A 15,672-nucleotide genomic window follows, 5' to 3' on the forward strand; every position below is an offset into this window, starting at 1 on the left:
ATGGGATTCTTTCATCCTAAGTGCAGGACTCTGCACTTGTCCTTACTGAACCTCATCAGATTTCTTTTGGCCCAATCCTCTAATTTGTCTAGGGCCCTCTGTATCCTATCCCTACCTTCCAGCGTATCTACCACTCCTTCCAGTTTAGTGCTATCTGCAAACTTGCTAAGGGTGCAATCCACACCATCCTCCAGATCATTAATGAAGATATTGAACAAAACCGGCCCCAGGACCAACCCTTGGGGCACTCCGCTTGATACCGGCTGCCAACTAGACATGGAGCCATTGATCACTACCCATTGAGCCCGATGATCTAGCCAGCTTTCTATCCACTTCATAGTCCATTCATCCAGCCCATACATCTTTAACTTGCTGGGAAGAATACTGTGGGAGACCGTATCAAAAGCTTTGCTAAAGTCAAGGAATAACACGTCCACTGCTTTCCCTATATCCACAGAGCCAGTTATCTCATTATAGAAGGCAATTAGGTTAGTCAGGCATGACTTGCCCTTGGTGAATCCATGCTGACTGTTCCTGATCACTTTCCTCTCCTCGAAGTGCTTTAAAATTGATTCCTTGAGGATCTGCTCCACGATTTTTCCAGGAACTGAGGTGAGGCTGACTGGCCTGTAGTTCCCCGGATCTTCCTCCTTCCCTTTTTAAAAGATGGGCACTACATTAGCCTTTTTCCAGTCATCTGGGACCTCTTCCGATCGCCATGAGTTTTCAAAGATTGTATAGACACACCCATGCAAATGTTTACATTTTCCTGCCTACAGACTCAATTCCTTCCTAGTCCCCTGTTATTTACCCTTGCATTTCAGATTGGTTTGGAGAAGCAGGTTTATCCAACCCCGCAAACACCTCCGAACTTCTTGAGGTTTTCCCATCTGTAGAATCTTTGAACTACTGCTATTGCTTCTGGGAGCCAGCAGAAACTACAGAAAATGCGCAATCTTGTTAAAGACCTGGGAGGCAGAAGGTTTGGGGTGGGATCCTGACTCCACTGAAGTCAATGTGAGTTTTGCCATTGATTTCAGTAGGATCAGGATTTCACCCTTGGATCCTATTGCTACCTCTGCCACAAAGTTGCCATTTGACCTTGGGCAAGTTCATTTCTGCGTTCCTCCATTTCCTCATCTGTAAAATGGAGAGAACAGCCCTTAAGGACCTCTGCAACCTGTGTGACGTTAAATTCTGTAATGTTAGTGAATTACTTTGAGATCCTCAATGGAAGGTGCTGTGGAAGTACAAAGTGGTGTTGTTGCACTGAGAGGATATATGCGCAGTTAAAATGGTTGGAGGATTTTGTGTGACCATTCTTGTCGGTGGCAACCTCCTTCCTAAAGTTAAGAATCTCATTCTAGCACCGCGCATTTATTCCATTTCAGGTAAAGCCCCAAATGTTTCCACTTAAAAAAAAATTGCACAAATAACAAGCACCTGTAAATTTCACGTGATTCCCCACCTCCCCCCAAAAACTGGTGTGTGTCTTTGCGTGTGTGTGTATGTAGTATAATCACTGCAACTTGTAAATAGGAAATGAAGTCACAATCCGCAAAATTATAATGGCAGGCACACAAAGACACAGTTGCTGGCACGGAATTCAATTAACAGATAGCAATCACCCTTGGGTGACTGTGTGAGGTTGAAATATACAGGCATGCTAATAAGTAATATCTTAAAGCCAAAACGTTTATCAGCCAGCAGCCAGACTTGGGCATGAGTGCGGGCAGACAGCACTGCTCTAGGATATTTAATAAAACCTGCTCTCTTCATTTAAGGATTTGTGTTTAATGATTTGGTAACATTTTAGGAACATCCAGACTGGGAAACTTCTCAAATGGAACTGCTTAGGTCAGAAAAGTAAAGAGCTATTTACCGACACTAAAATAGCCGGGGGAACAGAGTGGATTCTAGGGTGATTTAAATATTTTTGTTGTTGTTGCCATCTTTTTAACCTTTTGAGCTTCTATGGTATGTCTGCTACGTGAATCACAGCCTTATCTGGGGAAACATGCAGAAGGGGTTTATTAATACTGGGTAAGCAAACGATTGAACTGCTGTTTTAAATAATATTTTAGCTCTTTGGCTCGGTTTAAAGCCTGGAGCTAAAATCTTCTGGGTTCCTTGAACTTTAATTTGCATTGAATCCTGGGTGTTTAAAAGTTTGAGCCAGCCGAGAGCTTGACAATCCGTTAGAAGTCTTCATTTTAGGCCTTATTATCAGAGATGTTCCTCACGCAACAACAGTGTGGTAAAACTGCAGGACTATTGTTGCATGGTAAATACCTTGTATAGTTTAGACACTGTTGCTTGGGGAAAAGGTCTACCCACAAAGCTGTGGGTTCCTTTAAGCAAGGCTAATTTAAATTAATAAGAAGTGTAGTAGAATCTTCCGACAGTATAGATGTAATGCGTGGTTTTAATAGCCTTTTGGGTAGTTCTCTGGGATTAAAACATTTATTAAACAATAATGGCTCATATAGGACAAACTGAGGCCAGCCAGCCTCACAGCAGCATGGTCATCATGTGACATGCTGAAGGCAGCATGTCAATGCCATTAACAACGACAAACCCCTGAAGCTGTCTGACTAGAAAGCAGATGTCTCTGCTAGAAGAACTTCTACTGCTTTTGGTGTTGACTGTGCGCCGAAGAGCCAGCTTTTCGTGTGATCACAATTTCTCATTCACTCTAGTTAAATAGTGATGTTAGGCTCGATTAGGTCTTAGCCTACCCTAGTTTCTGCCAGCGTGGTTGGCATTGCAGGGTCCTGTCTGCAGAAAATCTGCATGAGGCGTGGAAGGGCCTGCAAACCCCACTCCACCTTGGAAATGTTCATAGCGATGAGTGGTGCCTAAGGAGTGTGCTGATTCAGGGCTCTGATGGAGTTTTGACCACACACATGTTAAATTTCTCCTCCCCGAATGGAACAGCTGCCTCCTCTCCCCAAGTGTGCATGTCCCCCAGGGCTCCTGCTCCTCTTGCACCAGCAGTGACGCAGCCCATAGAGAGATTATACAGGAGGTACCATGACGACGTCTTGGTAAATGAACTTTGTTCAGGGAACTCGGAGGCGTATTAGTGGGCTGGAGTGTATCCCACAACCAGCAGCCCAGGTATGGGCCACTGTGCGGCCACTGTGCAGCTGACTCTGGCATAGTCGCTGCAGGAGGGCTCCATGTAATTTCTGAATCAGTACCCGTCTCCTCCTCTCCCAGCCCGTTCCCAAACCATTCGCCTGGAGCCCAGCTTTACCATGTGCAGGCAGTACAGTGTCTCTGAATCCCTGCTGTGAAGCTATCCAACCACTGTGCAGTGGGAGTTTTCAATGCCCACCTCACTAATGGATGGATTTCTCCCACAGAGACTACAAAACCATGTGGTGAGATGTGACGGTTTTATTGACGTGAGTTTGGTATGGCCACACAATTCATAATGGCAAAGCCACGAGTTATGCAGTTCATCCCAAATGAGTGCCTATAACTCCTACAAACCACACCATGCCATCATGTTTTGTTTAGACCACTTATTTTGCAGAAAAGCTGTTTGTATCCCCTGGTATGGGAAACCCAGCTGTCTTGTTACCATCAGCCCAACTGCGCATTGGAGGAAGAAGAAAAAAATACAGCCACTAACCTTTAGAAAACTCAATTATAATCCGATGATATTAAGGCTCAATGTCTGCTTTCAATGCTAGGAAGGAACAAGGGCTATGCACAGCTGGAAATGGGAGATTCTCATTGCCTGTGCAATGAGATAAAGAACTCATTCCTAGCCCTAATGGTTTGCAAAATATTGGCACTTAAATCTACTGCTATTTCTGGACTGAATGTTGCTCATCTCCAAACTCAAACCGAAGTAATCGGGAGGGAGTGAGGAGAGAGAGGAAATATTTTTTTTGTTGATCTGGCTTTAATAAATGGCGGTTCTAATGGGAGGATGTTGGCAGTAGGCTCAGTGGATGTGGATTCGCAGCCAGAGTGCAGCTGAGGCAGTCAAAAATGCAGGATAATTGTAATTTACCACTCGGGTATCACTACCGCATGTGTGACATAAATCAGTCCTGCAGGAGTCAGGGAATAGTTCATTCTCTGTGTCTACTCACGACTGTGCTTTTCCACTGAGGCTGTCATCCAGGGATCCAGTTTGTGTAAGCTGTGATGGTGTCCAGAAGGAACAGACTGAGGCTACCAGCTCTTTTCACATAAGCAACCAAACCACCATCTGATGGTATGGACATTTCTGTGCTTCTCAATTTGACCTGGTGACCTAGAAATGAACGGCTCCATAAGGCATTACTGATCTTGTCAGCCGTCCCTTCCCACAATGCCCCTGTTTCTGCCTTAACAGGTGGTGTTAAAACCTGCAAGCTGGCAGGTACTATTTACTTGTGGCCAGAATAATTTCTCAGCAGTGTAGCACATTGTTCATTAAAGCAAATATTTGTTGGAAGAACTGTGCATGCACAATATGGATGAGTCTTATTGCTTTATGGAAAAGTGATGAGTCAGCTGAATCAGGTAGCTGCCTGTTCTAACCTTCGCAAAATTGCTGCCAAGCAGCAGGATTTCTTGTAGAACTCCCTCCCCTTCTCCCACCTCCAGATGTACCCCTATACTTATGGCCATTATAACAAATTAATCCCAAGGAACCTAGGATTTCCCAAGGCTAAAAGCAACAGCAGGCTCCCTGTGCTCCTGCAGCTACTGGTATTAGCCCTGGAAATGATGATTGCAGGTATCAAAGGTTAAATGTGTTTGCAGGAAATCCCTGGAGCGCTGTCTCTTTGCTCCCCTTCCCCTCAGTGTCAGAGGTGGAAAATGTTTGGAAGGACCCTCTATATATGAAGGCAATAAGTTAATATCTCCCTATCTCACATAAAACATGCATTCATGTCAGAGGCTTACAGGATGTGTACTTTATGGCCCCAGTGTAGAATGGTGTTGGGGAGAAAAGCGGAGGATTCTGCCACATGTGTTATTATGCAGGGCATGCCTTTTAAAATGTTAAGGACCCAGATTGTCTCTTACACAGCTAGTGCTGTAAGAAGTTTGCATGGTGCTTTTATATCTTATGTTTTTCTCTCTCTACGATACCTGCGTTCAGTTGAGAACTGATTCTGAAGCAAGCCATTAAAGATCTTAGGAGCACCATTTCTGTGAAGAGGTCAACTTGTTCCTTCTGTCTAGTGATTCAAAACTCTGGTCTGCAGCTAGTAAATACAAGTATTGGAAGCATATCTTGCTTTTTAACTCACCCTCTCCTTCCGTTTATCCCCTCTCATGCCCCCCTTCCTTTAAAGTATACATGTATTCATGAGAAGTCCAGAGTGACACCCCTGCAGACCGTAACACTCTGTTAGAGATAAGGTACAGCATGGGCAGTCTGGCTTGCATGCAATGATCTGCTAGCCCGTCTTACCTCTCTCCTGGAGGAACTACCTTCCAAAGAAGAGAGAAAGAAGTTCAAGTCTCTTTTCTTATGTCAATATTTGGCTTTGTTGTTGGTAAAAGTACCAATGTGATGGGGGGAAGGTGTGTGTGTGAAAGAGATGTGCAGACTGTAGTAGTGAGACTGCCAAATGTTATTTCATATATAAGCTTCTGAACAACCATCAGATGGCACTGACTTTTGGTCCCTTCTGATAGTAGCTAGGAACCAGGTCTCTGAAAAGGCCCATGTCCCAATACCAGTTCTGTGAAGCACTTCCATTGCCTTACCAGTTGCAGTACAGATGGGTCCCTCAGTGTTTTTAGATACTTTTTTTTATCATCTAAATTACAATGAACAACAACAAAATCCCCACAAACCGGTGAGGTAGAGGGCACCTCTCTGCAGCCTGCACAACCGGTTTTTCTTAGTTATTTCTTTTGTGTAAATTGAACTGCTATCAAATTTTCAGATAGTGGGTAAAGGAATCACAACCAATGCCCATTGTAATGAGTTAGTTAGCAAGCAAGAGGTCATCCAAAGACATTTAAAAAGATGTGGAATTGATATTTCCTCTTAATTTCAATATATTTTTGTAAGCATGTTTGCAGAAATGGGCTTTTGAGGGGAGCAATGAAACTTATGTGGGCTAATTATGTTCTGTGTGTGTAATTTATGGCCACGGAGCAAGAGCCTTGGATAAATTAGGTGTACCACATTCAGTTCATCAAATGCCCCAACAACAACTATGTGGGTGAAACCAGACAATCACTGTGCACTCGAATGGACTCACACAGAAAAATGATAAAAGACAAAAATATCACATCCTCTGTGGGTGAACACTTCATAAAGTAATCACTTCATATCTGAACTCTCAGTCCTTGTCCTCAAAGGAAACCTGCACGCGCCTTCAAGGGACAAGCTTGGGAACTGAAATTCATAACTCTGCTAGACACTAAAAATCCTGGCCTTAATGGAGACACTGGTTTTATGGCTCATTGCAACCATTTCTAAGACCCCTGCCTGATAACCCTTAATTGGCCACTTCATTTTATGTGGTCTCCTACAGCATAGAATCATAGAATCGTAGGACTGGAAAGGACCTCGAGAGGTGATCCAGTCTAGTCCCCTGCACTCATGTGAATAGCATGTGTGTACCCCTTATGCTTATCAATTAGTCCCAACTTATACTTAGCTCAGACACTCTGGTTAACTTCCCCAGACCTGAAGAAGAGCTCTGTGGAGCTCGAAAGCTTGTCCCTTCCACCAGCAGAAGTTGCTCCAAGAAAAGATATTAATACCTCACCTACCTTTTCTGTCTCATTAAAAAAAAAAAAGTATTCAAGCCTCGTAATGCTCCTGTAAAATAGAGGGCAGTAGAGAGTAAACTGAGACAGCGAAGTGTTTAATGACTTGCCCCACATCGCACAGTGAGTCAGAGGCAGTACTCGGGACGGTATGTCCACACTGGACTTGGAAGGTATAATTCCCAGCTCAAGACAATCTACCTGCACTAGCTGTGATGGATGTAGTCTGCTAACAATAACAATATAGTCATGGCAGCATGAGAAGCAGAACGGGCGAGCCACACTGAGGACGTAGCTACGACTAACCTTCCAGCTCCAGTGTAGACATGCCCACAGTGTAAACTGCTCCAACTGCCCGGCAAACTACTTCCTTCATAGAAAAGCTTTTCTATTGATAATCATTATTTATTATTAATTAAATCTATAGATATTTAAAACCTTCACAATTAGTTTTCTCTCCTTCCTTAATAGTTTCTTTCTTTTCTTTTTCTGCAGCCAGAAACAGCCATCTGCAGAAAGCTGCAGTGTCCTTGGAAGTAATTGAAAATGTCCACTTCTCAAGGATAGCGATCAGCTAATTATTCTTTGTTTTGTTTCTTCAGATCAAATATTTTCTGCCCAGAGTCCCTGTCCAAATGAACAAACAAAAATAATAATTAAAAAAAAAAAGCAATCCATGTGTGATGCCTCACGTTTCCTGCTGGGACAGATTTCAAAAGCTCGTAAAATGTCTACAGCCTCGACAGTATCACTGCATATTCATTTATGAACATCAATGACCAGGGGATGGGGAGATGGCGAGCTCATAATATGCTGCATCTAGTCAGCCCTGCATATCAGAGTGCCTTTTCTTTTTCTTAGAGGAAGCACAGCATCTCGCCTTTCATGCGTCAAAAAAACCATATTTGTGCTACGTTCTGTCCTCCAGGCAGTGCATTCCCTCTGCCAACTACCTGTGGGTGTACAGCCCTTCCTTGGGAACATGCTGTAACTTCCCAGTTCCTGTGTCTGTGATATCACAGAGGCCTTTTGCTCTGCGAAGCTGTGACTGGGGCCATTGTGAGGGGCTGCTAGATATTTAAGATTCTAAGAGGGCTATGTTGCAGAAGAGTGTGCTTAAGGAGGAAAATTACATGACCAGTTAAAAAAAATCTTCCTAAATTCCTGTGGTATGTTTCTTCTTTATTTCAAAGCAGCACGGACAAAATTGGTGTGACCCTATGAGCCCCGTTATGCCAGCTGGCAAAGGGCACACCCAACACACTATTTAGCCAAACAGTGTCATGAAGGTATCATATACAAACCGATGACACTCTGGTGATTAATATTGTTGCATAATGTATGGTTCCTGTGTAAAGGATTATGTGTGTGTGCTGGAAAATGTTCCTAAAATATGTTCTGGCTAAGCAATTTGAGTAGAGAGGGTAAAGAAGTTTGTTGTAGACAAAGGAATGCTGTTTCACCTGTTTGCTTGTGTCTCCAGTGTAAACTGAGCAAGGTGAGGCCAGAGACAATGGAAGTACATTTACATCTAAGGTAAACAAAGTGATTAAGCCAATCAAAAAAGTAAATTGTCCGGCGGATGTGGAAAACAGCTTGGGTCTACACCCCTGCAGAGGAGAGGAACTTTGTCTGAGTTTATTTTTCAAAGAATACATTTAAAAACTTTACTGGACTATAAAAACAAGGGGAGAAAACCCACCAGTTATCCATTACTTAGGGGACAGGGGGGACAGCACCCTCTGCTTCTAGGGATGCTGGATCCTCTTGCCAGAAGGGCTGGAGGCTGGCAGTAAGTGAGAAAGCTGTTTAGGCAAAAATTGTAGCTTGCTAAAGTTAAGTCTTAGACACTAGAAAGTATGTTTTATTTTGTCTGTTTCTAACCATTTTCTATTTTTGTTATATCTGCTTATATTTCTGTTCTTTTTAAATAAACTTATTTTTAGTTTTCCTATAGACAATTTCAGTGCTGTTACAGTGAATTAAGTGTGAGTCCTCAGTTAAACCAATTGGCTGGTGTGTGCATGGGCTCTTTGGAGGCAGTAAACTTCATTTCTGTGCCTGTCCAGTGAGAGGGACTGGACACTACAGAGAGAGGTCTCTGAAGAACTGGGGTTCACCTATTGTTGCTTGCAAGGCAATGTAAAGACTGGCAGAGTCTTGAGGAGTTTGCTGGTGACGCAGACAGATTGGTGTAGCAGGGAGCTGATGCATAGTCTAGTCTCCAGTAAAGCTCACACTGACTAAGGCAGGAGGTTGACACTGTAATACTGGAGTCCAGTTCTCAGTGCCTGGAGGAGAGCATCACAGTTGGGTATAACTTTTCAAGGCTTGCCATGTTTTTTCCCCACTAGGAGTTGAGGCTGAAATCTAAATCTAAATCCAAATTAATGAAGCTACTTCAAAGTTGAAGGGAGGGAGGGAAACCACAGCTGTGAGTCTCAGACCACTGAAGATTCCTCCTTCAAACCCAGTCGATGTCGAATCGCTGGATTTATTTGATTTGGGAACAGGATTTACAGTATCAGATTCACAGATTAGCGGGGGAGGGGGAGGAGGAACATTTAAAAAATTCCTAATTTCAGATATCATTTTCATCTCCCTATTTTCTTATACCATCTTTTCAAGCTGCAATAAAATTACCTGAAAACTGAATCCATCTTGAGGAAAACTCAGAGGAACTTGCACAATGACTGGCAAATTAATCTGCAAACAGCCCACAGTTAAGTGTGTCTTATTTTATTTGGTCAATATTCAGCGAATGAGAGAGATGCAGAACACAGTTTTTTCACCCATTTAGTCATACTCCTTTTTTTTCAACCAGGAAAGACCCCCTTGCGACGTATTGCTCTTTTCCGAGAAGTATATTCAGGCTAATTACTTTTTTTTTAATTATGAAAACTTTTAAGTACAGAAGTTCCTTGAGATAGGAGAGAGCCATACTAAGCCCCACAAATGTAAACACAATGTTTTGTACAGAAGCCCTGCCTATATTAAGAAATCATTAAAGATGCTGAGCTAAGCCTTGAAAAGTCTGGAGAGTACAAGGAGAACCCTCCCCTTTACGCCTCCACACATGTGTGAGGAACAAATATAATCTCTGCTTTGTCTGGGGCAGAGCACAAGCTCATTCTTTGTATCTCCTTGAAAGTCAATAAATCCTCATTGGGGTAGATAGGAGACAGGGCCAAAGCTCTGCCTCCCCTACACACCAGCCAGCTGAGCTGGCCAGGGGCACATAGAATCATAGAATATCAGGGTTGGAAGGGACCTCAGGAGGTCATCTAGTCCAACCCCCTGCTCAAAGCGGGACCGATCCCCCCAATTACATCATCCCAGCCAGAGCTTTGTCAAGCCTGACCTTAAAAACTTCTAAGGAAGGAGATTCCACCACCTCTCTAGGTAACGCATTCCAGTGTTTCACCACCCTCCTAGTGGAAAAAGTTTTTCCTAATATCCAACCTAAATCTCCCCCACTGCAACTTGAGACCATTACTCCTTGTTCTGTCATCTGCTACCACTGAGAACAGTCTAGAGCCATCCTCTTTGGAACCCCCTTTCAGGTAGTTGAAAACAGCTATCAAATCCCCCCTCATTCTTCTCTTCCGTAGACTAAACATCCCCAGTTCCCTCAGTCTCTCCTCATAACTCATGTGTTCCAGTCTCCTAATCATTTTTGTTGCCCTCCGCTGGACTCTTTCCAATTTTTCCACATCCTTCTTGTAGTGTGGGGCCCAAAACTGGACACAGTACTTCAGATGAGGCCTCACCAGTGTCGAATAGAGGGGAACGATCACGTCCCTCGATCTGCTGGCAATGCCCCTACTTATACATCCCAAAATGCCATTGGCCTTCTTGGCAACAAGGGCACACTGTTGACTCATATCCAGCTTCTCGTCCACTGTAACCCCTAGGTCCTTTTCTGCAGAACTGCTGCCGAGCCATTCGGTCCCTAGTCTGTAGCGGTGCATTGGATTCTTCCGTCCTAAGTGCAGGACTCTACACTTGTCCTTGTTGAACCTCATCAGATTTCTTTTGGCCCAATCCTCCAATTTGTCTAGGTCCCTCTGTATCCTATCCCTACCCTCCATCGTATCTACCTCTCCTCCCAGTTTAGTGTCATCTGCAAACTTGCTGAGGGTGTAATCCACACCATCCTCCCGGTCATTTATGAAGATATTGAACAAAACTTGCCCCAGGACCAACTCTTGGGGCACTCCACTTGATACCGGCTGCCAACTAGACATGGAGCCATTGATCACTACCCGTTGAGCCCGACAATCTAGCCAGCTTTCTATCCACTTCATAGTCCATTCATCCAGCCCATACTTCTTGGACAGTAACTGCACCTGTTGAAGAGGTGTAACAGCAGGCATGCTGCTCTTATGTAAGATACAACTAGGGGAGGAATTCTACCTGAGGTCCCTGTGGAGTGGTGCAGCTCTGTACCATCCTGTTCCTAGTACTTGGCTTTGCCTTAAAGGCACAAATATGTCCAAAGTGTAGACTGCACATGCAGCTTAAACTCGACCTCCTTGGTCTTATGCACTGCAGTCTTTGATGATGAGCGCCCACCACATTATTTTTCAAAAATCCAATATGCCATTTTCTCTACAATTTTAGATGTGTGTGGGGAATGTTATATTTTTGAGTCTCGTACAATTGCATTAAATTTTGTTTTGATAATTGTACAATAAATCTGTGGACTTGTGGCCAAATCCTGAGTATTTGCTGTTCAGTACTTTGGATTTAGTTATTAAACTTTTCCTATGATTAAGTTCTCTTCTCTCTTAGGTCTGTATCTTAATAATTTTTTCAGCAAACGTACTCTATACATTTAAGAGGATTTATTTTACTTTTGCAGACAGCTATACTGATGTGGAATAATTTATTATGTTAAAATGGTAAATGCTGTAACTCAGAGAAACGCACCCACAGATGTATATGAAAGACAAAGTCAACTTGAAAAGCGGTCATTTTTAAAACAAAATGAATTTAAAATAGTTACAAGTACGGTTGCTCCTTTTGAGCCCCCCCTGCCAATTTTTGAGGTTTTATAATCACAATTTTAATATTTTTTAAATGTTTTTGTGCTCCTTTGGTGCTGTGTGAGAGACCTACACAAACAGGGGAAGTGACAGACTGACAATAGAGGGGAAACCATGAAATTGACTAAACACTAACTAATGTCAAATGTGAAAACAAAATGGAAAAAGTAGAGGAAAAAGGTGTTTTCTCAAATCCCCTTCAATTATAGTAATCTTATTAGACTAATATAGTAACCTTGTATTCTTTCTTGTAATCGTAGTAAGTATGATTATAAGTTGTCAGTGTCTCTTTAACAGTATATGGGTCAGCTCACCAACTGGTATATTTCCCTGACTTCAATGGAGCTGTAGAAGTTTACACCAGCTGAGGATCTAGCTGGCTATTTTAACAATTTCCTGTTTGGCTGTTACCCATGTAGAAGTATTACTATTTTTGTATTTTTCATGTGAACAATTCTCACTATCTCACAGCTCCAATGTTACCTTCTCTGAAGAAAAAATATATGTTCTTTTACTGTATTGTTGTAGAAATGACCTGGAGCATTTGAAATCTGAACCTGGATCCAAATTTTGCAGCTGGACCCTTTTCTTATATGATCTTAACCAAAACCTCAGACCCAAACACTTCTGAAATTTGGGGTTTCAATCTGGATCCAGATTTAAATTTTGTGGTTTAACAATCTCTGAATTATATGGTTTTTACATGCTCAAAGCCTATTTAATAAAGGTATGTATACCTTGCTTCCAGCTTGTGCTCACAAGTAAGGAAAAATGACTCACACATCTTTCCCAAGAATCCCCTTGTTGCAGACTACAGCTGGTCAGAAAATTCAAAATTTTCAATTAAAAACATAATTTTTTAGCAAAAGAATTCCTGTATTTTGAGAAGCTCTGTAACTGGTTGAAAAAATTCAGAATTTGACTTTTTTATGGAAAAAGAGAGGCGTTTTTGCAAACATTTTTTTCAACCAGCTCTTTTGTGGACATCCAAATCAGCTCCAATTAAATAAAATATTTTAAAATTGCCCATTTATATCCTTATTATTGTTCTGTGTAACGATGTGAAAAATCAAGTGTGACATATAGAAAGTGCATATTTAAAAAGGAACCTATGTGGTTTATGCTATGCAAATAATTTAAACTTTGGAAGTGGGATGCTATGAAAGGCAGGAGGAGAAGGATGGTGTGGGGGTTGCTGTGGCTTAGATGACGAAAGGAAGGATCAGAGGTGAGGGGGCAGGACTAGCGATGGAGAATGTTGGGTGTTTTTGCAAAATGTCATTCTCCAACTTTCGGAAGCTCCGGTGGTTTGCATCTGGATCCTATTCTAGCTGAAGTTCCATAGCTCAGAGATTTTTGCATACATTGTTTCAACTGTAGCTCATCTCTGTTTCAAATAAGTGGGACAGCAGTTTTGTTTTTTCAAATCCTCTCTGGGTGGCAAACGAAAGACATGTATCATAGACTGAAGGAGATGATTTGTTTAACCAATTTATTAGCCAGTGCACTGCATCTCCACATAGATAGTATGTTAAACAACCTGCACCTCTATTACTGCTTAATGTACCAGGCATGATAGCTATAGGGTGCTGATGTTCCAGTGGAAGTGACATGTTCAATGTTCAGTACCCTAAGATGCTGTGCATTTTGCAAAACCAAGCTTTCCTCCCACTTTTCCCCTAAACATTTACATATGTTGAAAGTAACTTAGGGACAAATTACAACTGTCTCTTAAAAATTATGAGTTCTCTGATCCCAGTGTGGATTCCAGCTTGGCAGTGGGTCCTACAGCTGATACCGAAGAAATCAGAAAAGTAGTCATGCACTGTAATGCCTCCCAGAACCCCCATCTGTACACTGTAAACTGGTGCAAAATCTCTGCCATTCTGCATGCTCTTCCCACATTTGTTCCCAAACGCATAGTTGGCACCAAGAATCGCACCAGCTAGTGCAACTGTCTTTCATCAGCTGCTTTGAGGCTGTGATTTTGTTGTTGCCATCTGGATGTGATTTTAGAGCGTGACACAAGCCTGAAAATACAGGCATGCAACTGTTAGCTTCTTTTTTCTCTCTACCATGCACATGCACTATTACAAAAGTTACATTCCTTTGTTGAGAAAACATGATGTACTCTTGTGATTATTTATTTTCATTATTGCTGTTTGTTTTACAGTGGAACCTAGAAGGCCCAGATGAGATCAGAGCCCCACTATGCAAGGCTGCCTACAAACACATGGTAAGAAACTGTTCCTACCCCAGAGAACGTGTCATCTAAATAGATAAATCAGACACATAGCAAGAGGGGAAGAGACTTGTCCAAGGTTACACAGCAGGCCAATTGGAGAGTCAGAAACAGAGCCTAGATTTCTTGAATCACTAGTCTACTTCCCTGTCTAATGGGACACATTCCATCATTGTTATTTATTATTTATATTGTAGTACCACTCAAATGCTCTAATCAGGGTTAGGTCCTCATTACTCTAAGCACTGTATGAGCACAGAGGAAGAAATGGTCCCTTCCCGGAAGAGCTTAGAGTCTAAATGCTGGTGTACACAGGAAGGTTGCATCAGTTTAACTTAAAGTGTGAGTTTTGAACTGATTTACCTGAACTTGTGTGGATACTCTTTAACCACGTTTCTTTTGTTTTGGCTTAAGTTGATTAGGGTGCAGTTTAAACTACACCAAAATAAGCCACCCGAGAGTTTACTCCAGTTTAAATAAATTGGGTTTTAAAAGATTTTACGTTAAATTAGCACAACTTCTGCATGTAAACAAGGCCTATGTATGTGTAACTTTACTCCTAGGAGTAGTCTCACTATTGGTTGCAGGACTGAAACCTAAAAAGACAAGACAAAAACGATACAACATTGGACAATCAACAGACAAGCAAAATGTGGTGATGTTAGGTTCTCAGCTTGTCTCTTGCCTGTTCACAAATAGATTGTGCCCTGGTCTTACATTGACTGTGCCGGGCAGTAATAACTTGCCTCTGGTTTAGTACTCTTCATCAGTAGATCTCAATGCACGGGCACTGACTTTCTTCTCTCCGGATGGCTTCTGAACCCCCACTCCACCCCAAGGCCCCACCCCACTCCGCCCTTTCCTCCAGTGCCCCACCCTCGCCCCACCTCTTCCCGCTCCTGCTCCACCCTCTCCCCCAAGACCTCACTCCTGCCCTATTTCTTCCTGCCCCTGCTCCACCTCCTCCCTGAGCACACCCTGCCCTCGCTCTGCCTCTTCCCACCCCTGTTCCGCCCCCTCCCCGCAGCACCTTCCACCCACCACCGAACAGCTGATTGACAGGACCCACCAATCAGCTGATTGGCATGTGGCTGGTGGGTACTGAGCACCCACTAATTATTTTCTGTGGGTGCTCCATGGTGCTCCACTCATGGAGTTGGTGCCAGTTTCTCAAGGCCCTTCACAATCTTTAATGTATTTATTCTGCAGCACCCCTGAGAGGTAGGGAAGTGCTATTAGCCACATTTTACAGAGCGGGAACTGCACTGCACTTTATGTATGACCTAAGGTGAAATCTGGGGTAGAGCAAGGAAATGAACGCAGGTCTCTCAAGTCCTAGCTTTGTGCTATAACTACTGGACCATCTTTCCTCAGCTGCCTTAGGCTTGCAGTAGACCTGCCTGGATCTTGAGTCCAGGGAGAGAGAGACAAGCAGGGGCTTTGCTGGGAGGGGGCTCAGGGGGCTTTAGAGCAGTCAGCGCCATGACACTGCCTCCTTCTCCTTCCCCCACTCATGCCCATACTGCGCCCCAGCAGAGGTGACTGGATGCAAAGGGCAGAATACACTGTGTCTTGTAAATAGCTGATGCAAGGTCCCTGCAGTGGAAAATGGAAGCTCCAGAGGAATTGAGATTCCAAGAT

The 15,672-nt window shown here is 43.0% G+C and overlaps 1 long non-coding RNA gene across 1 annotated transcript in view; it reads left to right on the forward strand.

Moving 5' to 3' along the window:
* Positions 1 to 15,672, forward strand: part of LOC141984069 (uncharacterized) — a 160,339-nt gene that overhangs the window by 105,006 nt on the left and 39,661 nt on the right. Inside the window, exon 2 of the long non-coding RNA XR_012638634.1 lies at positions 13,963 to 14,025. This is a non-coding gene — a long non-coding RNA (uncharacterized LOC141984069). The remainder of the gene's footprint in view (positions 1 to 13,962; positions 14,026 to 15,672) is intronic.

The sequence above is a fragment of the Natator depressus genome, chromosome 3, assembly GCF_965152275.1.
Source record: "Natator depressus isolate rNatDep1 chromosome 3, rNatDep2.hap1, whole genome shotgun sequence".
Taxonomy (NCBI): domain Eukaryota; kingdom Metazoa; phylum Chordata; order Testudines; family Cheloniidae; genus Natator; species Natator depressus.